The 27,254-nt window shown below is 39.2% G+C and overlaps 1 protein-coding gene across 1 annotated transcript in view; it reads left to right on the forward strand.

Annotated features, from left to right (window-relative positions):
• schip1 (schwannomin interacting protein 1) overlaps positions 1-27,254 on the forward strand; it is a 220,438-nt gene that overhangs the window by 87,557 nt on the left and 105,627 nt on the right. The window lies entirely within an intron of this gene.

Below are 27,254 nucleotides of genomic sequence, written 5' to 3' on the forward strand. Positions count from 1 at the left end.
GTGTGAAATGGCTGAGTGCAGTAAAATAGAACCGTAATTGCACCACATCTGAGAGAGTGAGCAAAGTGACTACCCCCAAAGGACCCCAAATACCAGAGAAGATAGCCTACTTATTCAGTATAAAACAAAATGACACAGTCACCACCTTGTTCTCCTTGCAGAATGGCTCATCAGTCATGCAGCCTGGATGGATTCTCTTGCACTAATTACAAAAAACACAAACAGAGTTTGTAACTGTTAAAGCTTTCATCTTATGTCTGTCTCTGTTAGCCAAATGAGGTGTAATGTCTGATAAACCACAGTTAACTTGATGGCCTTGCTCTCATTCTCAGTTACAGAATGATTTTATGATTGCCAGTTGGTCTTAATGTCATGAGAAACAAGGGAGATGTTTTGCCCTCAGGGACTGATGAGCTAGGCTGGCTCCCTGCCTCTTGTTTTTACTTTTTATTTGTTTAAGTATTTTTAAATGATCAATGAAGAGAAAATATCTGGTGCAGTAATTTGTTTTGCCCACCAGAAACATCTGATTACAGATTTGCTCAAATGACCTTTAGCTTATCGAGAGAAGACTGAGCATCAATGCTGCATCAGCAATGCCCTGCCTTAGCTGCACAAAAAAATCCATACATGCCAAAGACACTCACATATAAAATTGCGTTTGAATCTAAACCTCATTACCTTTTCCTTTTGAATGAAATGTGAAACATTAACTAGTAAAATAGTACAAATGTGTCATCTCCGCTATCACTATAACAACACATTAGCTTAGATGCATTAAAATAAAGATGTATGAAATGTCAGAGCTGAGAAATCATCTAGACAGTAAATCAAATAACTTTATTTGTTAAGAGGAAAGAGAAGGAGACAGATGAGAGTGTACCGCCAATCATGGCTGACTATACAGGGGAGGAAAAAAGAAATGCAGTCAGTTAGATCGATGGATGGGTAAATGACTGCTCTAATCTATCATATTAATTGTTAACCACAGAGTCAAATACCTCTTTTGACAGATAAATAGTTTTTGGACACCCACACAAATATAAATCATCTAGAAAGCATTTAGAAATCAAAGCTTTAATCTATGTCCTATGATGCTTTTTCAGTGACGCTTTTCTTTGTGGCTGTAGACGAGAGCAAGCATACATAAAGCATAAAGCTTTCAAAATCAAAACCTTGTGCTGTCTTGCCTGTGATGTTTTTTGCATATACTAACACTCCAGTCACATCTAAGCTCTTGTACACGCTCAGTCAGACCCCATAAGCTATTTACTCACTCAGTAGGGGGGAGGATATTCATTCCTATTTCCACAAGTGTTTGTGACTCCAATCATATTTCACATGTATCCTTTTTATGTGTAATTCAGACTAGACAAGATAGTATTGGGAAAAGGTCTGCCAAGTTCAGCAAGTCCATCACCTCTGATTGTCACCTCTCTAGTGTTGTGTCCAGTTCTTATCGCCTAACAGCTGCCACTAGGTGCACAGATGTGGATTGTGCTGTTAAAAGTTAGATCATGGTGTTTAGCTTTTGTGGCCAATCTTTATGAATGTCTCATGCTAATTAGCCTCTCCTCTTCATTCAGTATGTCAGTTTTATTGATTATCAGGTGCAGTTTTCTGTAAATCTGGTCTTTCATGAGATGTGATATTCCCAGGACAACAAAGATGTAAAGGATTCTCTAAACTGAAAAATGTCATGGTTTTTTGGAATACTATTTTCAGACTTTTTAGAATATCTATTCATTTATTTCTTTATTCATTGTTTTATCTTCACAGCCAAAGAAATCCAATTTCGGTTTTATTGTCCTATTTCCAGCATATGAATTAGGTTTTGTTTTTTTTAAAAGGCAATGAAAAAGTTTTAATCCTTATTGCTATGGGGAGAAAAATAATTGAGTCAGGGAGAGAGGTCAACCCACACATAAATAGAGGCACAAGCACACAAACTAGCTTTTGTTGCACATGTACATACAGTAAAGACGGGCAGACAAAATGTTTGTGCATCCATTTGTACAGAAAAGCTCCTAACACATAAACAGACAGTATAAATGTATATATACACACACATATATATATATATATAGTTTTTTTTTTTTGGAAGGAAGAGTGCTGTCTCTAGTAAAACAATACAAGTTATGTGCTAACAAGAGATGACAATAGCAATCTTTACCATTATTGTCCCGATGAATTTTACAAATATTTTACAGCTTGTTTTACCTCTGGCCCCCTATGTCACACTTAATTCTTCTTCTATTAAAACAGCAGTTTGAGGACAAATCTCTCCATGACACATGTGTAGCATCAGGTCCTGACAGTTTGTAGCTGTCAGCTAGCTAATTAGCTTTGCCATCAACAAATGATCTATCATCTCCTTACTGACTGAAAATCAGTTGGTAATCTCTCCCCTCTCTTTTTGTTCCTTCAGTTTTCGACCTTTTGGATTGTTTAGTGTGCTCTGTTTCTGCTTGCTCCACTGACTATCTGTGTATGAGCCTAGCCTCATTGAATAACCCCATTTGGATTTGACCTGACTGTGTCCTGCATTTGAGTCCTCCACTGCATGCAAGATATTGTTTGTCCAAACAACACCCCTATAGGAAAAACATATGCCATTCATAGTGATAGTAGTGCTTATTTTCACAGTGGAGAAGTTATAATTAGTGACAGATTGACAGTTTTGTGTAACTAATAAACGATTAGCAAATTAGCTGAAAATGTATTAAAACACTTTGACTTGAAAATTGATATCACTCAGTCAATAAAATTTGTATACGTAACTGACAAGCCCAGCTGCACATAGAGAATATAATAAATGTTGCTTTGAGGAGTGTTAGGTTTCCCTGTGTGTCTTTTAAAAACACGCCATGTCTTGTGAGCACAGTGCACCGACATGCTCTCTGGAGCAGACACAGTGCTATGGTCTTACTTAGTAATATGTATGTGCAGATGTGAATAATCACCCAGTGGCACTCCCTGGCTGACTGTGGTGCCGAAGGAAATCAAGCAGAACAGCACCCAGCAGGGACCCTTCCATTCCATTAGCTAAAGTACAGGAAGATCAGCCCTGCTTGCCTGACTCCCACTGTCATGTCCAAGGAGCCAAATGTACGTTTGTTCACGTCTGTAGGCAGGTGGAGGCTTGTTTGATGACCATGTAGTGTGAATACAGGGACAGCTATTGTCACGCTATACTGCCTCTATACATCGACCCAATATGTAGCCATTAATCATTAAGCAGACTATAAATACCTTCTAAAGATATTTCGCTGTGAGAGTGCATGGCTGTACTCGGGAAAATGAAGTAGCCAGCAGGGATCTTTTTATGTGTGTTGTTCTCCCTCCTCATTCTTTTGTATTACAATAGAAACAAAGGCCGTTATTGAAACTTTCGCCCGTAATTGTCCTTGCTTCATCTGTGTGACGAAAACCGGCAGCCTTGAAGAATGATACTTTGATTGAAGGTGACAGCTGCCAATACTCATGTCTGTAAGTGCGTGTATATATTTTGTGCGATTCAGTGTGTGTTTCCATGCATGTTTTCTGAGCTCGTCCATATGCATGAATGTGGAAGGGCTGTCTTCCAGTCAGGTTTTAGTCATTAGGAATGTATCCAAGTCACACCAAGCTGAACCTCTCCTTTCTCATTTAGCCTGATGGACACCCACATGGGGAAGCACAGAGGGGAGACACGTCCTGCCCTGTCCTCATCACTCACTCTGTTTGTTTGACCTTGCATGACTGTGCATACATATTTTTGAATGGCTGAAAAAAAAAAGGAGAGAATAAACTCATTTATTTCTCCATTAAAATTAATTTTTCAGTATCTACTTTAAGTGCAAGAGTGGATCACCATTTGGACTGAAAAGTAACAACAGTTTTGGTAACATCTAGTGCTGTAACTGCCTGCTGTGTCTTTGTACCACTGCGGTCATGTTTTCTGCCATAAAAGGCACAGTACTTTAAAAACTGTAGGTACAACTACAAAAATCTGTTTGCTGCACATTCTCTGGATCAGTAGTTCAATTCATTTCTGTTTTGTTCGTATAGTGCCAATATTTATATAAAGATATTTAAAGTTCCAGTGTGTAATATTAAGTTTGTTTTTTATTTTATCAGAAATACAGAAAAAAAATGTAGTCACGGAGAACTGCATTGAAATAGTATTCATGTTTTGATTAAATTGAATGGACAAAGCACATCTATTGTATTTTATAGGCCCAACGTAACTTTTCTTTGCTTCAAAGGAAAGATAGATGAGGGCTTGTTAATTCGTCTACAATCTCAAAATGTTCCTCTAGATATCATAACAATAGACCTTTAAGGGCTTTAGTAGTATAAAAGAAAGGAATAATGTTGATTCCCACTGCATTTTACAAAATTCTATTTTCATCGTGAATTACCCTGAGGATGTTCTTCTGACATTAAAAAATACAGCATAGTTGAGTATACAAAAGATGCTCTTCTCCATCTCTTAGAAATGATCTATATCATCTGTTGAGATCATAGATGAAGAGAAAGCAACCCAGATCATAGAGGTAAGCTCCAAGGGCGTATAGCCAATTACGTTTGGTGCCTAAATCTAACCAAACAGCTACTGAGAGGGGAAAGTGCAAAAAGAAAGTAGAACAAGAGTTGAAAAAACAATTCCAAAATATTGTGCTGTCCCTTTGGTGACGATTTAAACCAAAGTAAGAAACAAATTTTGTAATGCAATGCTCACCAAAAAGCAAAATGTATTAAATGCAGGATAATGAACAATTATCCATTATGAAATTTTTTTTTAAAAAAAACCTTGTATGACTCAAGCTCAGATTTATGTGTGAAAATCTTGGAGTTTGCTTTTTCCAAGACCATCTCCTCCACCTCAAATTGTGGATATTGTAGCTGCACATAAAGGAGTTTCATTTTACAAAATTGTGATCGTCCCTTAGGCCTCTCTTCTTGGACACTCTTTTTCTCTGTCAAACTAACTTTAGAGGTGCATGCTGCCATCTATTTTACTGAAGTACTTTCTTCTCATTTTTTGTGATCCATGCAGTGGGAGTGGGCTGTAAGTCTTATCATTAAACTGTCTATTTGCCCGAAAAGGCAATATTAAGCTTAAACCAATTAAATTAATTTTAGTTTGAAGAACAAAGCCCCTATTCTAACTGTTGCCTGCCTTTAATTACACTCGTATCTGTGTATTATCTTGCCCTTATCAGAGATAACACAAAGCACAACAATAACTGGAGGCTGATTTGCCATCAGCAAATTCATAAAGCTATAAAGACATATCAGTGTCAGACATATGCCAATGCTGTTTAATTACTAGGCAAAAATAATCTACAGGTAATTACCCCTTTTTATTAATTTCCATTTAGCTATCTCCATATCCAGTCACTTACTTTGTTACAGGTGCTGAGGGACTAAGATTGAAGGCATAACATGTTTTGTGAGGTTTTATGTTGAGTATGATGTTTCCCCATTGCATGGAAATTCACAGTTGGAGAGAAGCAAATATTATAGTAATTTAGCAAAACTTTAGACTCAAGTATTCAGCACTCAGATGCAATAATGGTGCCTGTGTGCCTCCATGAGATGAGAAGTAGGTCCAGAAGACATGTTGTCAGACTAAAACAAATTTGAAAACTGGGAAAACGTGGCATGAGAGAAGTGAAGGAACAAGAGTGAGAGAAGGTTGTAGAAAGGAGAGGTGAGCAGAATTATTATGTTTCACCACACAATACTTCCGATGGACATCATTCTCCCTCTTCCAATTAAGCCCTCCAAAAACAGATCTCTCTAGACAGAAGGGAGGCATTCAGCTAAGACCCTAAATGTCTCCCACCGGTCCAGTTTCCCGGGATAATCAGTGGATCCGACATTGCTGTGTCTGGGAGACTGGGACCTGCTCTGTCAAGCTGAAGAAGCTCCAGCTGTTGCCTCAAGGAGCAAGGAGAATGTATCCATTCGTAGAATCAAATGAGTTGGCCAAGAGAGAACGAGAATAGGTGGATTCATAGTAAGCACGTTCAGGATAGGCCAAGTGGTACTTTCTACCTTTCAAAACGAAGCTCCTCTATGGCCTTTGTCACATATTTACACATGCAATATGCATGACGATATCCACAGAGACCTCCTGTGTTTACATCAAGTGCTTGTGCAAACACAAGCTCTGTAAACATGAGCACTGACTGGTCCTTTATCTCATTTTATTCATCTTTATCTGCATACACACTTCCTCTTTGCATAAACAAAATTCACCATCACACCAGCCATACATTTTCTGCTCTGAGCATCAAAGATTTCTTTGTGCTCCATCACGATAAAATAGAATCTTTTAAGTTGTCCAGAAATCTTAACCATGACTTGGCTATTCGTCGATGAGTCATTCTAATCTTCCAACTATACAACTTGTTTTCTTTTTTTTCTTAAATCCCAAGGCTCTTCCCATAAATCAGTTGGTGTGCATTTACTGTACATTAGATCCAAATCATTGGTTCTTAGCCGGATATTTGAAACTGTTTTTCATTGTCCTGAAATCTCAAAATGAATACTAATGCAGTTGAATTTAATCAGCTGAGATGCAGTTGAGTTTCGTTTCCTCAGTATGCTGAGCTCCACCGGATGAGAAATGGGGGTGTGCAGTGTGCATATGTGTGAGAAGCAGAGGGTGTTGACGTCAAGTTATCGTTGCAGCGTGCGTCCTGTAAGATTGTTGCTAGGAAGCACATCTCTTTCTGAAGGAAATGAAATCTTGACGATGGCACAGCAGCAATCAATTAATCCTGCATGATGAAGTTAGGACAGAGTCGTTTGACCTTACACACGCTCTCACACACATAGAAACATTTTAACACACACAGAGAGATATGTTGCAGCGATATGGCACTTTTTCATGCTGTCTTTTGTGAGCATTTACCAGTTTCTATTTTTGCAAACTGTATCATCATCGCTACTGAGTTTTTGTGGTGTATTTCCTTTTTGCAAGAGGTGGGTAGAGTATTCGGTCAATCATACACAAGTGCTCCAAAAACAAGCTCTAAAAAAGTAGAACTGCTACAAAAAAAACACCACCCACAAAGTATAGCGCAGCTGCAACAAATTGTTAGCCTTATTTAACCTCAAAACGAAAAGTATCTCAAAGCCAGACAGTTGTAGTGGCTTATGAATAAGGATCTCTCAGCAAGGTCATTTTATTTATCATTGCATACTTTAAGCAAGAATGTAATTTTTTTCTTCACTGACTTGATTGAAGAGGTTGAGAGACAGCAGTATGATAGTACTGCTTTGTCACAACGTCGTTTTATTAACGTTGATGCACGGCAGATATTGAAAGAGAACGGCATTGACATAAATCATGATATGAGGCTATAATTCTTCTGTCAAGGGCAGGCAGGCACAATATTGTCAAAGCACAAGGGTTGAATGCATTTAAATCGGAAAAAAGAAGCCTGTGTAGTGTATGTATTTTGGGAAAGACTCCACTGAGGTATATGTATACATTAGCAAGAAGCATAAAACAAACAGTGAGAGTAAAAAGAGCTTATTCACTAGCATAACCTCCAAAGAGTATGGTTCTCTTTATACATGACAGAAATATCAAAGGACTGTTTGATCTTACCACCGGCTTTTCACCCTCTGAAACAAATCGACACGGTTCAGGACTTTTTATTTTTTCTGAATAGCTGCATGTTAGAGTTTTTATGATGAAATGTTGCAGTCTATTCAGTCCCTCATGTTCTGAAGTTCTCAGCTCCTCCTTTTGGTGTTTCTTCCTAGTTTTCTTTGTCATGTCTGGCTCCCTCACCCTCAATTCAACACCTCACCTCATGTGGATGTGCAGCTGTTTGCATCTGGATGTGCTTCAGGCTGGCAGTTTGTGTGTGGATGCATATCCAGAGGTATCAGATGAAGAGAATGAAAATAAAAGGGAAGTAAAGAGTAAAATGTTGGCTTAGTTCATTTTAAATGCTTGCAATCACACAACCATCCAATATTTCTGCCCCCCAGTCACACTGTTAGAGGCTCCTAACTGTTTCTCCAGTCGAAGTTACTCTCGGTGTGTTTATGTTCACCAATTAGGCCGAGGCTCATTTTTGGACTGGTCTTGCTGGTTATTTGTCATTTGTCCCATTAGATATGTGCTGCTGGACTCATAACGGCTACTTAATTGGCTAGGAAATAGAACACTGGGTCTATATGGGTGCTTAAGTTGGCTAATGACGGATGATGATGGCTAGCTTGGGAGTGAGAAAACCTATCTCTGGGGTAATGGACACTAAATGGATGGTTCCCTGCACATATATTGTATTTTTTATTTAGCCCACAAAAGTTCTCACATCTAGTGGAGGTAATTATTACAGATGTGCCAAGTACATGGTGGTGTATGTGCTTCTCGTTTAAATGTAAATATACTAGGTGAAGCACTTTGCGTTTTATTCTTGGGACAGGTTAGATAGAGAGGTCCTCTCCAAAAAAGAAAACTTTATTATAATACATTGCAATACAATCCATTGCTAACCTTCTTTTTTATTTTACCTGTGGTCTTCTTTTTATCCTGGTTCTTTTTATAATGTTAATAATCTTTTTCTGCCCCTGGCTGTTTCCCTTTTAAATGGACATGGCTGATCATTGAGGTATTTGAGTTTCATAAATAGTGGCTTTTAGTAGTTTCTCTTTGGTCTCTTTGTCTTTAACAGCTTTGTTTTACTATGCAGCCAGCAGCAGTGATAGTGGTACAGCTATTCCTGTGTACACATAATATAATGTGCACTGACCAGCAACAAAATTCAAAACACTTGTGTAATTTTGTGTAGGTCTCCCTCATGCTATGATTTATTGGGACATGGATAGGAGACCTTCATGTGTATCCTGTGGCAGTAAAATGATAGCTGCAGATCTTTTGGGTCCATAGGGTTGAAGGGTGGGACCTCAGTGGATTGGGCTTTTTGATTTTCCCTGCTGATGCTTGATCAGATTGGGACCTAATAGTTTGGAGGATTGGCCAGTTAGGATTGAATAGGCTGTTTGTCATGTGCCTTGAGCTTTTCCTGAGTCATTTTTGTGTTTTGGAAGCTGGAGGTGTAAGGGAGTGCCGTCACCATAAAGCTGGTTTGTTTTATGTGCAATTTGCTATAACCCAAGGTTTTACCAGTAGGATATTGTGCTGCATCAGGACATTGTTAGTCACTTCACCTATCAATAAGTTGTATGTTGTGGATTATAAGTGAATTTGCATCATTATGTATGTCACTAGAGGTCAAATTCCAAGTTTCAGTGACTAGAGAACCTGCTCGTTGGCCAACAGTTGCCTTGTGTAAAAACTTCTTCATTCACTTGCATGAATGAGATGTACCATGCTGGTAAAGAAGATAAGTCCTCTTCCAGCAAGATAAATAATGGTTTAAAAGAAACAGTGGGCCAATGTCTTGTCAGTTGGGACAGATGGACAACACAGTGGTACAGACAGGGAAATGCAATCAGATAAATGGTCAGGCTGATAACGCCCAGCTCGAGATGTAAATAGCTGGCCTTATGGACAAGTGAAAGGAGTAGATATAATAAAAGAAGAAAATAATGTGAAGATAAAGGACAACTGGGAGAGTGTTAACCGAGTCGAAAAATAGGTAAGAAGCTAATACATATGGTTTTGACTGTATGCTGGAAGATCACAGGGCTATTAGAAAAAAAGGAAAAAGAATATTTGAAAACTAGAGGTTACAACTGCTACAGCTCATGAGGTCAGACTGAATCGGTTAATTTCACACTTCGCTTCCATGTTGACTCTCTACTCTTTTGCCTCTGCATCTTACAAATCCTATTTTAGTAAGAAACATGAACATATTCTCCGGTCCACTCTCCCATGCACTGTAACCATAACAACCGTGAGATCATTGTTCTAGTTTTTCCTCCAGACACTTATGCACTGTTGGTGTTCTTTTGATCAGAGACCATTGTTTTATCCCCCTTTTCTTTCTTTTCTCTTCCTTTTGGAGTGTCCACTCCCCCTGTGTGGCTTCCCTTGTTACCGCTGAGGCTGAAGAAAGTAGATAGCCTTGTGCCTCCTCTCATCTGCATAATGCTAGTCTTTCCAAATTTTTAACCAAGTCAATTATGAAGCAACAAATAGTACCACCAGGAAATGAGTCAAGGTACAAAATCGGGTTAATGCTTTGCCCCTCTGCGTGTAACATCAGCATAGTTTTATAAAGAGAGTTGGATATGGCTCTGCTCGTCAGCTTTGCTGCCAGTTTGTCCCATTGCCCAAACCACATTACAGCAGCATCCTCTGCACTGACATTATACATTTTCATCGTAAATCACCATAATAGCAGAGGCATTTGTTGATTGGACACCAACTTTAAACATTATCAATCATGATCAAGTACCTCTTTCATTTTGAGTTCTTAGACTAGGTTTGCATATGCAAGTCACTGTAGTAGTCAGTAAAATAGATGTTGTCCCCAAACCCCAAAGCAAGCCCAGGAAGAAATAAGCAAAACTACAGAGACCATGACAGAACAAATGGGAAATGATAAAAGTGTGAGATGATAAATCTGTTCATTGTGAAAAAAGTCCATATGCAGATCATGTGTTCATAATAAAGCAACTTCATTCATTGGAAAAAAAAAGATGTTTAATATTGTTGACAGCCCTGCTTTTTTTTTTATTACCTTTAAACCTTTTAGCTCAAAGGATCTCCTCATCCGATCCGTACACGCATTGTAACAGGTGCTATTCTTCATTTCGTTTTGGCAACAGAAAATGTCAATCAGCTCAATAATCTGTGCCTGACATTTAAACAGATCGGTGTCATCTGTTTTAATTTGGTGCATTTTTTCCATTTCTGTACTTTTTCTTTTTTTGTCCTCCTATCTTCCATGTTAAATTGATCTTTGATATAATGGTGAAAATCAGTACAAAAACTCTTAATAACAAAAACAAATGTTTTTTTTAGGGACAAGCTACCTCTCTATGTGTCACCTTAAGAGTTATGACTGTTACATCGTTAATGTTACCCCTGTGACCATGACCCAGCTGAACCGTCGAAAGAGCATTAAACTTTGTGCATTTGCACTTGTTTGCAGTAACATGCACACATCAGCATGTCTGCAATCATTGTGGACTTGTGTTGCTCACACCACCACAGTATGTGAAAAAAGAGAAGATACAAGGAAAAGCAAGCTTTATAAGTTATATGAAAGCCACTCTTACAGAAGGCATTAAGGTCAGTTTGTCTGTCTGAGGGAAACATTCCTCTACTTTTGGCTCTGCAGCTTGACCCTCTGTCCACCTTCTGTTTTGCTCCTGAATTTATCCACCTGCGTTCTCTTTTTTTTCCCCATCACTCTGACCGCAAAGGACAGTTAGTTTGGAGCAACCTGTATTTTCATGAAGGAAACTTTGAAGGTGGTAAATTAAAGGACAAAACAAAGAGATTTTCATAGTATCCGGTGGATTTCTCAGTGGATGTGCATAAAGTTAAAACAGTATTTTCAACAAAAACAATCCGAGTTTTTCCTCCTCTGGCGTCAAACTTCTCTCTTGTCTTCAGGGAGAGTAACCTCAGCCAGACTGGATCCATTCTGTTTTTATTTCTTCCTCTATTCCCTTTGCTCTGCCCCTCTTTTTCTCTATACCTTTCTGTTCACTGGTGATGTCATTGATGCAGAGATACATATGTTGCTTTAAAGACCAGCTCGCTGCTGAGGGACAGTCCGCAGTGCGGAGAGGATGGAGACAGAGGAACACTTAGCAGAATAAAATGGTGTGAAACAGGCAGTTGAACAGAGAAACTTAACTTCAACCAAGCTCACTCTAAATGTGCATACTTGCGGTGTTACATGATAGACATTCTGTCAGTGCATGCTCACAAATGAAAGGCTATGAACTAGTGGGATGGGATAAAAAAGTAAGTATTCTGTGATTTTTAGATAGGATTTTTGCATTTCCACACAGCCCCAAATACATGCACAACCACGTCCACCCATGTTCACACACCCATCCATAAACATATGCATAAGAAAGAAAGAAGAGAAGAGTTTGGGTTTGGTGTGTGCAGATGTCTTGCAGTAGAAGTGATTTATAGCCCACCAGCTCATCCCTAGATGAATTCTCCCATGAATCATTGTACCTGCAGTGGTGATGGCAGACAGGGCTGTGCCACTAGCTGCTCCCTTTGTTGGGCTCTATATAACTTTGTTTGAAATGATTTTTTTTCTGCTCTCTTCATTTCTTTCCTAAAAACTAAACTCTGTATGGACAGTATTTGTCTTTGTTTTCTTTCTAGCACAATATCTGACAGATGATGGGGAAGATATAATGTGGAAGGACGGCAAATTCCTCCACATCTTGGTCATCAACATTGTTATCATCAGATTTACACCACTAGTTATCTAGTTCTAAGTTTCTCTGGTGAAACAAAAAATATGTATTCACATCAGTCCATTCCTTTATGAGTCATCTTTATAACAAACAGGCACACAAACAAGTGTTCTCAGAAAGCATTTTCTCTGCCAAGGCCAGTTTTGTATTTTGCAATTTTAATGAAAGAGCAATGAGTGTGGGCAAAGTTTTTCTTTTGCCCACGCTCCAAACTTTCCACTAAGTTTAATCAAATTCAGCTTGATAGTTTTAGGTATCTTGCAAACAGCAATGATCACATTCCTCCATCTCAAAATTTGCATTTGTTCCTGGAGGAATAAACAAATAATCACAAAAGCTTCTTGGGTTGATAAAGACAAACACAAAGAAACAAAAAAACAAAGTAATGCAAATACTTTTGCAGAAAACCGTAAAAACATTTAACTTAATTTTAAGTTTGTTATCCTCAGATGCATATTGTGTCTACATGCTTTATATACCTGCTTTTGTGTTTTGGTTTGTTTGTTTTTTCCAACACATGCCTGACTGGATCAGCCAACATACGAGCACTAATTAGGGGGTAGTTGCTGTGGTGTCACCTACGGCATAGTTTGTTTCCCGAAGAAAACTTGCCCTCTCAAATTATTTACCTGTTTAAAGTTATGATAAAATACATGGTTCCTCACAAACTGTCATTATGTAAGAAGGTGACAGACACACCAGGGTCCTTTGGCTGAGGAATGTATATCTACTTAATTTCGGCTTCCATAAGCAAAAAATAGGTACATGTTTTCCTGGCAACTAGGCTGCTGTGCAACATGATAGAGGGGGAGGAGGGTGAAAAGCAGCATCTTGCCTGAAATTGCTCATTTCAAGTTAAAGATAACACACCAGCCAAACACAAAGGCCAAATTTTCTCACCCTAATTCACACTAGATGTTACAGAACATAATGTATGCTTTGATGTGAAATTTTTAAATGTCATTTTTTAGTGAAGTACTACTTCTTTTACCTAAGCATATTATCTAAATTATCTAATTACCATCTATACAGTATGTGCCTTGATACAAATATGTATGTGTTGCATGTTTAAATGTAATTGCTCATTTAGCAGAGAGTGTGTTAAATCATTGCAAATAGTCTGTTTCATATTTGAGCTGTTGTTTTGCAACACAGTGTTTTCTGCACCCTTTTTGGTCTCATCAACCACTATGTCCTCTTTCTCCTTGGTATAAGTGCTGAGTTGCGCTAGTTTAAGTCCAGATAGACCAGAGGCCTGCACACATATTTGCTTAGAAAACGCAAACGCAGCTCCAGTTGGACACTCTTGTCAGAGTTTGTAGGGAGTGTGAGGCTGAGGAATTTTGCTGAGGGGTTTTCTGCCTCTGTTACTAATTAAAGGCTACTGGCTAATTGTGGCTGAAATGGTGTTGCTGTTTGCTTCCTTCTTTCCTGTGTTAGGGCCTGGCTAATTACAGAGTTAATGGTCTAATGGTTCCCTCTGCTGTGGACACAACTCTAAAGCATGAACCATTAAGTGACTACAGTCTGTGTTCATCATTCTTGGTCCTATTTGAGCTTCCGAAGAGATTCAGGCTTCTTCTCTTGCACATTGATGAAACTGGAGCACAGAATTTCATGTTATCTCTCACCTCTTGCCATGACAGTCAATAACTGTCATTTCATGCCAGCTCATGAGACTTCTTATCAACCTGTAGTGTTATTAACAGTTGATCCAAACATGTGCATGAGCTTTATATGGATTCCTTTCATGTCATATTTCTCCTCTCTGGTTATAACATTGACAGCTCGTACTGACAGGCTCATTTCCTGATGCTGGTGCTAGGTGTGTGTAAAGTTTGTGCCTTCATGTCCTATAACGTTAATTAGCAGGGTTAATTAGGCAGAGTAAGGCTCTGAATATTCTGCTGGACGACGAAGAGCTGCTGGAAAGCTGTCAGAGCGCTGTTGGTGCATTGTGCTGTACCTAGACATCACGTCTGTGTTCTGTTCCTGCAAATTCCACCATGGCCAGTAAGTGAGACACAGATCTTCAAAGATTGTTTTTCCTCTGTCTTTGTGTATATGCTTTAATGTGGTTTAACAATTCTCACTGACGGCTCGACTGTGAAATGTCAGTTCTGTGTAGACGAAGCTCTTTGTATGCAGTAATTTTCAGGGCACTTCACCGCAAAGGACACACAACAACTTGTTAAAATGCGAGTGGCCTTGCAGGCAACAGCACTCATGCAAAGCGATGGACTTACCAGGGACATGAAGTACAAATAGCACATCCGTGTCATGTGATATTTCTGATGCCACACAGCAGAATTCCTTCACTTCGTCTTCGTCATGCATCTGGGGCTCAGCAACACAACAAGGGTTTCAAACAGTCCTTTGAAATACTTTGATTCAAGGAAAGCTGGCTTTCATATTTCAAAGACTGATCTAGTGTGGATGGGGAATTAATGCAAAAGTCTGTGGTTATTCAGTTTGTTACGCACAAAAGCACAGGGACAGCTCTCTCTGAAGGCAAGCCTATTATAAACACAGCTTCTTTTAAATGTTCCTCTCTGTGTCTTCTTGCATGTGTCAGTGTGCTCGTGTCCTTTGCCTTTGTAATCAGATCTCTGTAATGTCTTGACTGTCAGATGAACCAAAGCCCTCTGCAGGCAACAAATGATAAACACAGGGGTGAAGAGAAAGAAAGAGAAAGACCTGTTTGAATTAGGGATTCATCTTTCTTCAGTGCATACTTTGAAGCTGGTGATCGGATCAAGATGCTGGAAGAAATGGGATAAAGGAGTGGAGTGGTGGGAATGAGATTTTTTTCTCACTGGGAATATAGGCATGCTCCAAAATTCCTTCACTTCTGCACTAAGCTTGTCAACGTGATACTGCTGCATGTATGTGTGTGTTCTGAGCTGGTACTTATGCACTACATGCACATACACTACACGTACTTCAAAGCCCACCTGATATGCATAAACATTGGATGGACTCGCAAACACACACACACTCAGGCACACTTCTCTAATGGCAAATCACATTTAAAGGCCTGATCCACCATATCAGATACTTGATTGAATTACATCATCGTGTTTTGGCCTTAAGCGGATTTCTCAACATGCATTTTGTATGCGACTCTAATCAGCACTATCACTGCTGCTATTTGGGGAACAGGATTATTAGTGTGGATTACAGGCCACTATTTGAAAAATTCTAAAAGAAAAATAAAAGACATCATATACCACCCACAGTGTAAGCATACACTGACACCAGAGGGGGGGGAATATAAAACAGCAACAGAGCGAAAAATGTAGCATCTTTCTCCCTCTCTGATATAAAGTAGCTTTGATACAGTATGTGAGATTTTCTTGGAGTCTCAGTCCAGTTACCCTCTTCATGCTGACCCCAATCCTTTTCTGTATGTGTCTCCACTTTAACATCCACTGTTAACAACGTGTCTGTGCCCTTACTGCAGTGCCCCGCCTCGCCCCGCTGTCTGACGTATTGATCAGGGCATCTTTAAGCTCCCTGCTCCCTGGAGCCCAAATGCTCTATACAGCTCTGAGGAGAAGCAGAACTGTTCACTGAAAAGAATATTACAAGCCTTGAGTAGAAAACAAAAGCTTTATGCATACATTTTGCTGATAAGACAAGCATACAAACATTCAGAAAATAGTCACACAAATCATTCTTTGTCAGTTTTTTTTTCCCTTTTGGTTTTACTTTTATCTTTTATGCTGCTGTCTGTATTTAATTCTCTGGTTAGACTACATGAGCAGAATTGAGTTTATCTCCCTCCTTCAGTCTGATCCCCTTCGCGAGCATGTACTTGCCACCTGCCTCTCAGTGCTTTAAAGTAATTACCTGGAGAATCAGAAAAAAGAGAGGGAACACCTTTCCTTTAAGTCTTGATCCACCTGCGGGGCTTGAGGGGACAGCACAAACGCACGCACACACCCATACATTCAAAGCCAATTGAGTCTGGCATGCAGCTGACACAAAAGGTGATGAAAATCAATGGTGAGACATACAAATGGAAGTCCGTCTCAAATGAGCTTACTTAGCTATGTCTGCATATACACACAGTCATTCTCTCCTGGACACAATGCGCATGGTGCACAGTGGTGACAGTCCATCTTAGTGAAGGATTTGGACACACCAGACAGGCACATATGGCAGGCCTTAATTACACTTGCCCACAGACACACATAATTGATTGTGTAATCAATTAATTAATGTGCCCCCCACACCAACCTTAGTTTGTGGCCCACGAAGCCCATTTGCTTTTTCAGGTCATTAAGATGATGAAGGGCTGAAAGCAAGGTTATAAAAGAATATATGTGATGCTAACAATAAGGTAGAGAAATAAGGAAGGAGGGATCTGCATTTACAAGACTGGAGATGATTATCTCTTCTTCTCATTGCTCTCAGTTAGACCCACAAACACAAAAAAGTGCCCATTTGCGCAAGAAATGTGCAGATAACTTTAAGGAGGAATTGTCTGCATCTTCTGCATGTGGCCCACTTCTGCCTGTGTCCCGCTTGTTTTTCACTATCAATAACAGGCTCTACTCTCTTTGCCACAAATTCTCCTTCACATGTCCCCCATCTGTATGCACAAGTGTGTGCATTCTCACACACCTGCCTCTGTTTGTTGACAAATGGAAATTAATGAGGCAGAAAGTTGCCTTTTTTGCTTTGGAAGAAAATCTCGCTGATTATTCAAATCACACTTGGCTTTGTAGCAGTAAAATGAGCTTGGCAGTAGTTCAGAGGTATGAAGCAGTGAGAAAGGATGTCGAAAAAAAAAACTGCTTTTTTTCTTTTTCACGAAGAGTGTTTCACCAAAACATCCCATGTGCCCGCTAGTTTCCTTCAGGAAGATGTAAGGAGATGGGGATTTATTTGTTTTAGGTGAAGAGAAAAAAAAGGAACTATCTGTCTGTGTCTGTCTATGTTATTTTCAGGATACTGAACACTAGCAGCAGGAAGCAGAGGAGACCGAAGCAGTGATTTAACACATGATTGCTGTCTCACTTCATCAGTGTCCTGTCATGTCCCACATAACTCCACAATTCCATTCACTTATTGCTTCATCCATTTAAGAACCCAGGTATGTAGAAATAGTTACATGGACAGTGTGAATTCAGATTTTTAATGCGTAAAACCAGAAGATGATTATATATTTTATGATTGCCAACATAAAAGTCGCACAAAAGTTATTAGTTGTTTACTTTAATGATTTCAAAAAGGGACACCTTCTGAAGTTGGGCTTTTATTTAGTCAGTGATTGATTGGTGTTGCTTGTCACAAAGGGTTTTAGTTTGTCTAATTAAGTGTTTGGTACAGTCACTGGGGACACCAAAACAGGGAAATTTATTATTTTAGATAGGAAGTTTGCTATTGCCTTTGATTAAAGTGTGTGATGGCTTCAGCAATATTTGATGCCAGGAGTACAAGAGGAAGTAAGTGGCAGTGATGAGTCCCGTTTGAGATTACATTTTTCTATTGCACTCTCATTGGGAGAATGAGAAAAGACGTTTGTGGGGGTTTTTTAGCATCTCACAATACTAACTTTGCAGGAGGAAACACTAAAAATTAAAGTTAGCCAGCACATTACTGTTCCTGCTTTAAACAGGATCGTTGAGGGTTTTTAGCTTAGATTGTGTCATCCTGTGTTGGTGACAACATTTGCAACCAGTGTCTGCAGAGGTGTGGTGGAGACATGCCATTGATGTCTCACTCCTTGTTATTGCTGTACTGGGTTGGAAATTACATCAGCAGCTCCAATCTCGGGGAAGATAAAACTAATCAAACTATCTAGATGTCTTTGTCGTCATTAATTAGGTTCAACAAAAGCTGTATTATCAAACCACCAGTTTGCAATTATGGTTCATATTTAAAGGTTGATATAAGGACTTGTTGCAATATATGTCTGACCCTTCCGGATGAGAACCAAAATGTCAGGATGTAGTTTTTCCCTGCAAAACATTTCATCATAACGAGATCAGCAGCTATACTTATTTTACCTCTCACTGGTTTTAATGTTGTGGCTGATTATGTATATCTTTACATATATTTTGTATATTGTACCGTATTGTATCAACTGTAGAAAATTAACGCAGTAAGAAGAGCAAAAATTGTTTTAAACTGAGCAGTGCATTCAAATGATGGAGACACTGTATCGGTACATAATTTGTTCTATTGTCCGTAACCTGATATATTTCATAGTCTTTGCTGCTGCAATGACCCAGTTTCTCCAGGGGGATCATTAAATTTTCATCTGAAGTTCTCAAAAACTCCAGGTTCTCCTGAGCTCACTCCAAAGCACACCAGCCAAATACATGCAGCCACAATGGCTGACAAACCCTTCTACAGGGTGCTACATTAACATCTCAGTCAGTGGATACAGAGCCAAGACTTAGAAAGTGGGGAATCATTATAGCCCAAAACAGTGCTCAATGATAAACGACCTATCAACTCATGGCGACTTAGTTAAACAGGGAGGAAGTCGGGGTTAATGTGTGGAGTGTTATTTGCACATTTGAGTGCTTGGCCCAATACTAAACATACAGGCTCAGAGTTCCAAAGAGTCCTTCGCCTGCTTTCTGTATTTCTTCTGTCACATTGATTCATGGCAGCCGTCCCACTTACATACAGTCCATTTGTAACAACATTATCTGCGGGCTAAAGTAATATGTCATCCGGCATTTGTATGAGTGTATGGATTAGTAAAGTGTGAGTGCCTGTTTGTTTTCCACACCTGAAAGGTGTAATTAATTACCACTCAAAGACTTCTGGGATTTTGAGAAAGCTGGAATGTGGAAAGACAGAGTGAGCAGCGAAAGGCAAGAGGCACTACCTGGCAGGTGTATGTAATGGGCGAGAGCATTGTGTATCATAGTAAGGTGCCTGAAGAAAAAAGAAGGAAAAGACAATAAAGTGTTTATGGTGAGATAAGCTCTTTGGTGCTAAAAGAAGTGTGTGTAAAAAAAATAAATAAATAAATAATCCAAATAAAAAATAAAAAAAACAATAAAGATATTAAAGCCTTAACTAACCAGATATTACCCACTAAGATCAATGATCCTATTAGAGTCTCCAGCAGGTGCTCCTTGTATTGTAGATATTGACATTGCTCCGTTTTACTGTATTGGACATTATGTCCAGCAAATGAACATAATGTATTGTACTTTTATAAGCCCACCTATCACATACAGAAATAAATTAAGGGAGTGTTATCAGCCTTCCCACTGTATTTGTGTGTTGTTACCTGAGCACTGAAGGGGCATCTGTAGCTCAGGAGGTAGAGCAGATGTTTGCCAATTGGCAGTTTGACGGTTTGATTCCCAGCTTCTTCATATCAAAGTGGCAAGACACTGAAGCCCACATTGCCCTCGATTGTGTCCGCTGTATGAATGTGACTTGCAGTTTAGAAGCACTTTGAGTGGTCAGCTAGACTAGAAAATTGTGATATAAATACAGTCCATTTACCAACTACAGTCCATTTCGCTGCTTCTGCTGCTCTCATACAGTATGGAATCAGATGAAAAGTAGACTAGGAGATAATGTCTTCCTTGAACACTGATTATAGTGTAAAACTAATAAAGTTACCATGCGAACCAGTGTACTGCGATATGTGTTAGCACTTATAAGGAGGAAAATTTCATGCACTGATGATCACAGTGAGAGCAAGAGGGCAGTGGCATGCATTATTGCAGAGAGGTGGAGGAGATGATTTAGGAGGGGGGAATTGAGGAAAAGGCTGATGGTTTTCGTGCTTTAATTTATGCAAAAAACTAGTCACCCCTCCACAAGTGATCCTCCCAGCTTCCTCTAGACTGTTGGCTCATTTCAGAGCCCAGTGGAGACAGCGTTCGGCTCATTGCACAAAAGAGACAAGTGTTGCACATTTATGCAGTTAACAATAATTCTCCCACGAGAAAGTGATTTTAGTTTTTAATTCAATGATGACTGTCGCCTCATGTTGCTGCAATTTCAAGGATATAAACTGTCATACAGTGTTTTTTGTTTGTTCAAAATTTGGCTCTTCGATACATCTGTGTTACCATTATTTCTGCTACTTTATTATATGTTTGTTTGTGCAATATCTTGTTCATTATGTGACTCAATCATTTTTATTCCTAGTATAAATATATCTATAGACTACTAGGTATGATTAATGAATTCCTATTATCTGCTTTCTGGTTCAGGGAGTTTACTGCATATTAAACTGAGCTCTTAGCATCTGCATTTATTAAACTGTAGTAAAACCGAAGAATAAAACAAAAGTATTTATACAATCTGAGTTTGTCACATCCCAGAAAAATGTGTAATTACCCTCGCAGTTAAATACTGTTGTTTAAAATAGTCACCAAGAAAATAAAATTAGGTTTCATAAATCAGGGAAATAAACAGTATTCGGGGGTGTCTGCTGTGGACGCTGATTAACAGATGTCAGAGCAGCTTAATCAAATGGCACAGACTATTAAACAAACCAAACTGCTTAGATCACAAATGCACACTGTCTATTTTAGATAAATCTGTGGACTAAATTACCAAAATTGTTCATTTGTGCAACTTGTACTCAAATGGCGGTCATGCAATATGTGATGTCGGAGTGTAGAATGTGAAAAACTACCAGGTGAAAAATTGGGTGGATGTTGACAATGATGCTCAACATTTTATCTTAGTGGCTCTGCTCAAAGTTAAACCACCAAACACCCAATAGATATATCTCTGGGTAGGTTTGTGGCCCTCAAACCTGAGTGGTGGGACATTAGTTTTTTTACTAAATAAATCCATGGCGTGTGACTCCTGTAAGCACGTGCTCATACTTTACTGTCCCCTAACAACTGCAGTATGAGATTTTTACTCCACAGAGCATTAATATGATGCTCGAAAACTGCATAACTGTAGCCTTTTTATCATCTGCAAGGTCGAACTTTAACTTTGCTTTTTACAAAATTATTCATGTTCTTTTTAATCTAAATATTACTAAATGATCATTCTAAATCAATTATCTAGGTTGCCAAAGTAAATGCAAATTCAGACTTCCCGAGAAGACGCATTTCCATGAGAAGGGTGGAATAGTCAGCTAACTAGTTGTGAGATTAACGGCGAGGTGGCATTCCCTGTGGTTAATGTATTATAGTAGGCCTAATAATAACATTACAGTTGCTCGACTCAGACTTTAGGTATTCAATTTGCACATCATTCAGCTGCTTGATACTGTACTTTACTAGACTTTAAGACTCAATTGTACAGTATTGGATGTGCACATGGAACTTGCAGGTACCACAAATGCCTTCTTATCGGCATACATGCTTGTAGAATAAATTCCATACTTGCACATTATATGGGTATACATAAAGAGGTGTACAATGTGATACAGACATGTGCATTCACATTGTACACAATCAAGAAAGAGAGCTTTGGAGACAATGTGCAGACAGTTCGTGAACACTGGCGAACCAACAAAGCTTGAACTCACAGTCAGCTATACATCCAGCCCTACATCATGCAAAAAAAACTCACGTACAGCCCAGCTGAAAGACACACAGGGTCCCTTTGTGCACCTTTGGCCAAATGAGAGTGGCTGAGCTGTCATCCGTGAGAGGAGTGTCTCTCTTTTAGATGTCGGTACTATTAATCACTCAGTAGCAGTACGCCTGCTATTGCCGCTGACACAAACACATCTGACAATCAATTCATCATGGTAGCCTGAATTCAGTGAGGGAGGGAGACGTCACCAAACTTGTAGTTGTTGACAGTTCAGTGACCTTTGCAACCCTCAAAGCCACACCCACAGTGTAAACAAATCAGAATTAGTGTTTGTATCATTCTCTCCAAAAGCTTTGCAAAGTGCTGCAGAGTAATTTTATATCCCTTTAAAATGTAAAAGGTGCACATCATATACTATAATACACATAACATAAAACAATGCATACAGTTTGAACCTGCAATTAAAACCAAATAAATTGCACTATAAATCACCCGATGTGTGCCCTCTATGGAGGTTAAAGTTCATGATAACATGCTGATGTAGCATAAAATAGACAGGCTTTTTACAGCGTACAGTAGTATGTTAGTTGAAGCACATTAAGTGGACATGAACGAACACGCACACACAGTCGAACATAGCACTTCTCTGCTAATAAGCAGAACCAGTTTATGCCCAGAGCAGCCTTGCGAGGTTAGTTAAAGGAGGAAGTGTCAGGTTTGTATGTAAATGGATCTATTTGCAGCAAGGGCAGTGTAGAAGGGTCTTGGACTGTTTGACATTACCAGAAGAATTCCCCAAGAGTCAAGATGTCAATGCTCCAACACCATCTTATCACCTGCAGTGAGATTGTTGAAAATCTGGACAATGTGAGGTTTAGTGGGAGGGGCTGTATTCAGTCTAATTTATTTATACCTGTGTCTCTTTGTATATTCCTCTACAGTCTACATGTGTGTATCTGTACATCTTTAAAACTTGTTTTTTTAGAGCCTTTTTGAGTGTTTGTCAATTTTCCAAGGTATGCTCATCCAAGTCCTTATGTTTACGCCTTTAGTTGGTGTTCCCACATGGATCTTTATGTGTCCGTGCACTGGTTATCATCAGCAGAGCGCAGCATTTAATGAGCAAGATGGGAGGAAAATAAATATAGTGCCTCTGAAAATGATTTCATCTCATCCCTTTATTGCCTCTCATTTCTATCCATTTATTGTGTGAGAGAGGTTGTATGGTAGCACAAAGAGAGAGAAAATTTGAATCAATACTCCCCAGTGTCAACATTAGTTTGTCCTCCACTCAGCTTTACTCATCCTTCTTACCACGGCTGTGTACTGTGAGCCCCGCTTTTGACATTAGGACAACTGCGGTGACACAATAATGCATTTCACCGAAAATACGGGTCCTTTCAGATGAAAAACAAGTTAATTCTGTACATGGTGCATATTCACTTCTGTGCAAGTGAACTTTAGATTGTTAGATTTATTCTTCCATTTTCCAGCTTTTTATGGTGGTGTGTGATTTCCCCAAAGACATTCTGCCACATGACAACCAAAACATACAGACTCGTAAAAACCTTGTTCAGTGATTTTATAAATCTAAAGAACAAAGACACAGACTCAGGATACATTGTTCTGTTTTGAGGTGAAGTGTGATTAGACAAATATTGGTTAGATTTTTTTGTTATTATTCTTGTTTATGTTCCAGTAAACTTTTTTTTGGTTTATTTTGGAAAAGACTGTGCACGGTATCACCCTATATTCCTGCAGATGGTTTGAAATATAACATACCTCCTTCCCCTTTGTTTACCTTTTCTCTACGGAGCTGCTCCCTTTCATCCTGTCATATTATTAATTGGTTTGACATTTCCCTGCTTCTGACCCGAAGAGAAATATCATTAGACGAGCTGTCCAATAAGAGTGTTGGAATGTAGTGTGTGTTGGCATGTCTGACTTGTTCATTTATTTTTTGTGTTTGTTTGTTTGTTTTGTTTTTAGGTAGCTGTCTTGGTTTTTGAGATCTGCTTTCAGAGTGATGGTAGAAACTTCATTTGCAGTGTTGACATGTACACAGGGAAAACAGAGGCTTGCTGTGATGTCAGAGTGTGTGCCATTATCTCTTTTCATTATTGGGAAGTTCCTCCTGTACAACAGTTGGTGGTTAAGAGAGAGTTGATATTGTTGTTTGCTATATCTGCACAAAAAGGAAGGTGTCTGTTGGTTTGGTTCAATATTCAAATTCGATATTGATGGATTACTTTCTGGGTTGGGTCTGGAAGATTTTTGGTGTTTGAAGGGAGCCAAGCAGGGATGGCACATCTAAATGGCCTGTGAAACCTTAAAAAAAAAGAAAATAAACTGTTTATCAAAACTAAAATTGTCATTTTGTGGAAAAGGAAAGCAGCATTTTTTCAAAATACATGGCCCCTTTTATTTTTTAATCAACCATCGTTTAATTAGGAGCATCCTGCATAGTATGTCTTTAGCTATAATTTGGAATAGGTTTCGAACCACGTAGGATAGGGGTGGAACGGTACAAAAAACTCACGGTTCGGTACGTACCTCGTTACAGACCCTACGGTTCGGTACATTTTCGGTACAGTGCCGAAGGAGGCGTATAGCGAGGTTCGAGCACATGTAATAGATATCTGAATCCTGCCTCTTCTACAGTGGAATATGGGCGCATAGCAGATGCGATGTAAATTCCAATTGCTTCGGTAATTTCTTTTGCTCTGCATGTATTCGTATCCAGGGGTTGTTTTAATACATTTGGGAGACGTAATTGGTCGGGACTTTTCATGGTTCTATAGGAACACATCTGACGGAGGTGTGTGGTGGTCGGTAGCTACGCCCCATGTCATGCTATCACGGCTGAAATGTTACATCATACCACACAGACAGAACCGGCGCGTGTTTAATAAGTTAAACTTACACGTTGTCTCCTTTGTCTGCGGCGCGCTGCTCTCCTTTCTTCCTTCATGAAACAAAGAAGTATCGCCTGCGCTTGATCCTGACTCTCGCTGTGAGCTCTTCCAGCCTCGATATTAGACGCCTGATGCGATTGTCCACGATTAATATCACCATCATGCAGACCATGAACACGGTGGCCTCCCCGCTCTCCATATTAGCTTCTTTGTGGTGTTTTTTTCTTCTCTCGGGTTTTGTTTTGTTCCGTTTTGGTGTTGAATGTGACGCTAAACGGCTAACGGCTAACACGTCACTGACACGGACGGCTGCGCGCGGCGCATCAGTTCCGACTCATGTGCAATGCAGACTGAAACAGCTCCGCTGGGGAAGGACAGTTATCAGAACGAAATTCGAGTAGGACAGTTCTGATAACTGCGTTCTTATAACTACTCTGTCCGAAAGCGTATATCTCTACGGGCCAATCAGAGCTTGCATGTGGCAGTGTTTAAATGGGTCTTGAAGGAAACTCTTGCAAAATAACAGTTCCGCGTTCAGAAAACTTCCGTACCATGTTTATTCTGCGTGGAAATGCGCGTACCGAACCGTGACCCCCGTACCGTGACGGTTCGGTACGAATACATATACCGTGCCGGCCCTAATGTAGGACCTTTGATGGACTGGCAACCTGTCCAGGGTGTACCCAGCCTCTCATCTGATAACAGCTGGGATAGGATTAAAGGCGGATGGTTTTTGACTAGGGCTGGGCAACGATTAAAATTTTTGATCTAATTAATCACATGATTTCCCTGATTAATCACGATTAATCGCATTTGTACGCAAAATCCAAAAATGAATTCAAAAGTAGTGTATAGCTTTTAGCATTTAGTTTTATTTTAAATGCGCTGCCATATGAATGAAAGTGCCATAACATTTGTTGTGTAAACACACTTTTAACATCAGCATCTTTATGTAGTTCATATGTAGAAGCCTCACTCCAGTGTCTGTTTTGTTGAATGACTTGCTGGTATCAATTGTGTGTTTTGCCTTTAAGTGATATTTTAGCCTGGAACTACTATGGTGATAAGACAATTCAACTTGGCAGAGTTTACAGATGACTTTGGTTCTGTCGACTCCGCCGTCTGGAAGAACTTTAAAACGAAAATGGCCGAGTAAAAGTTCCATACCCTTCTCCATGTTTGGTGGATCCGCCAATTACTTTCTCTTCCGGTTCCGCAGCAGACAGAAACAGACTTTTACAATAATAAAATAAATAATAAAACCTGCGCGATAAAATATTTGTTGGCATTAAATAATTAACCCATTAGCCCAGCCCTATTTTTAACCATTTTAACCGTGATGCTTCTTTAATAATGGGGTAAACATTGGCTTGAGCCAAATTAGAAGTTTTACCAGTTTTTCTTCAGCATTCAGAGCTACTTAACTTGACACAGTAATTACAGCTGATGATACAACGACTGTCACATCTTCTTCATGAACTGTAAACAGATGTATGTTTTTACTCATGTTAGAAATTGACGAAGTAATGCTGTAGGAATTAAATGCAACACTGAAGTTTCCAAATAAACTTTTTTGGCATTACTGCTCTTACATGGTGTGATTACCTGCAGCCAAATGTGCAAATGTTTTCATGCGTGTGCTGAGGTTTGTGATCCTCACAAGCATATAGCTTCCTGATGTTAGCTGCCCCAGCAGTGTGTCACATGTAGTTTAGTTGTTACACAAACAAAGCAAACTTGATTTTATTTACACACAATATCATTCTCATTCTTAGGTGGCAAAACGTTTTCCTGTCGTCTGTTATGTTTGATGTGCTTGGCAACGGTAGTTCCTGCCTGTGTAAACATGCATACATGACAAGGGAGAGGAGTGTGTATTTCTATGAGCACATTGCATGCTGCATTCATTTATACTTGGGCATCTGAGATTCCCTCGGGTACACGATAGTTTACACATAGATAGATACTTGTTTGAATTTTACTGTCCAAAATTGCTGTAGCACCTGTGGGAGATATACAGTTTGTAGGGGTGGGCCATCCGAAACAGATTCAAATCAATACTTAGAACTTCACAGTTTTGACTCTGCAATACACCAATAGTGGTGCTTAGGAAACTAATAAAACAGATAGATTTTGGTTTAGTCATGATAACACTTAACTGCAGATGCATTCAATATTTCCATAAATCTGTACACTCAAACCTTTTATTTGGCTATAAGCAAGGGTGAAAGTGACCAGAATGAGTGTAGAAAATAAGACGACGTAAGAAGTCGCAGGTAACATAGAGAGATGGGGGAAAGAGAAAGTGAGATCACAGCATGTTTACCGAAGGAAACTAAACCCCCACATGAGCAATTGCAGTATGGAATATAAATCTTGTCAAGTATTATCCTGTTAATTATTCTAAAATTCTTGTGTGAGCTGGCTTTTGTGAAATTATTTCATAATCATTTATTCAGAGTAAGAAAAACAATC

This window comes from Odontesthes bonariensis, chromosome 9 (genome assembly GCF_027942865.1).
Source record: "Odontesthes bonariensis isolate fOdoBon6 chromosome 9, fOdoBon6.hap1, whole genome shotgun sequence".
Classification (NCBI taxonomy): Eukaryota; Metazoa; Chordata; class Actinopteri; order Atheriniformes; family Atherinopsidae; genus Odontesthes; species Odontesthes bonariensis.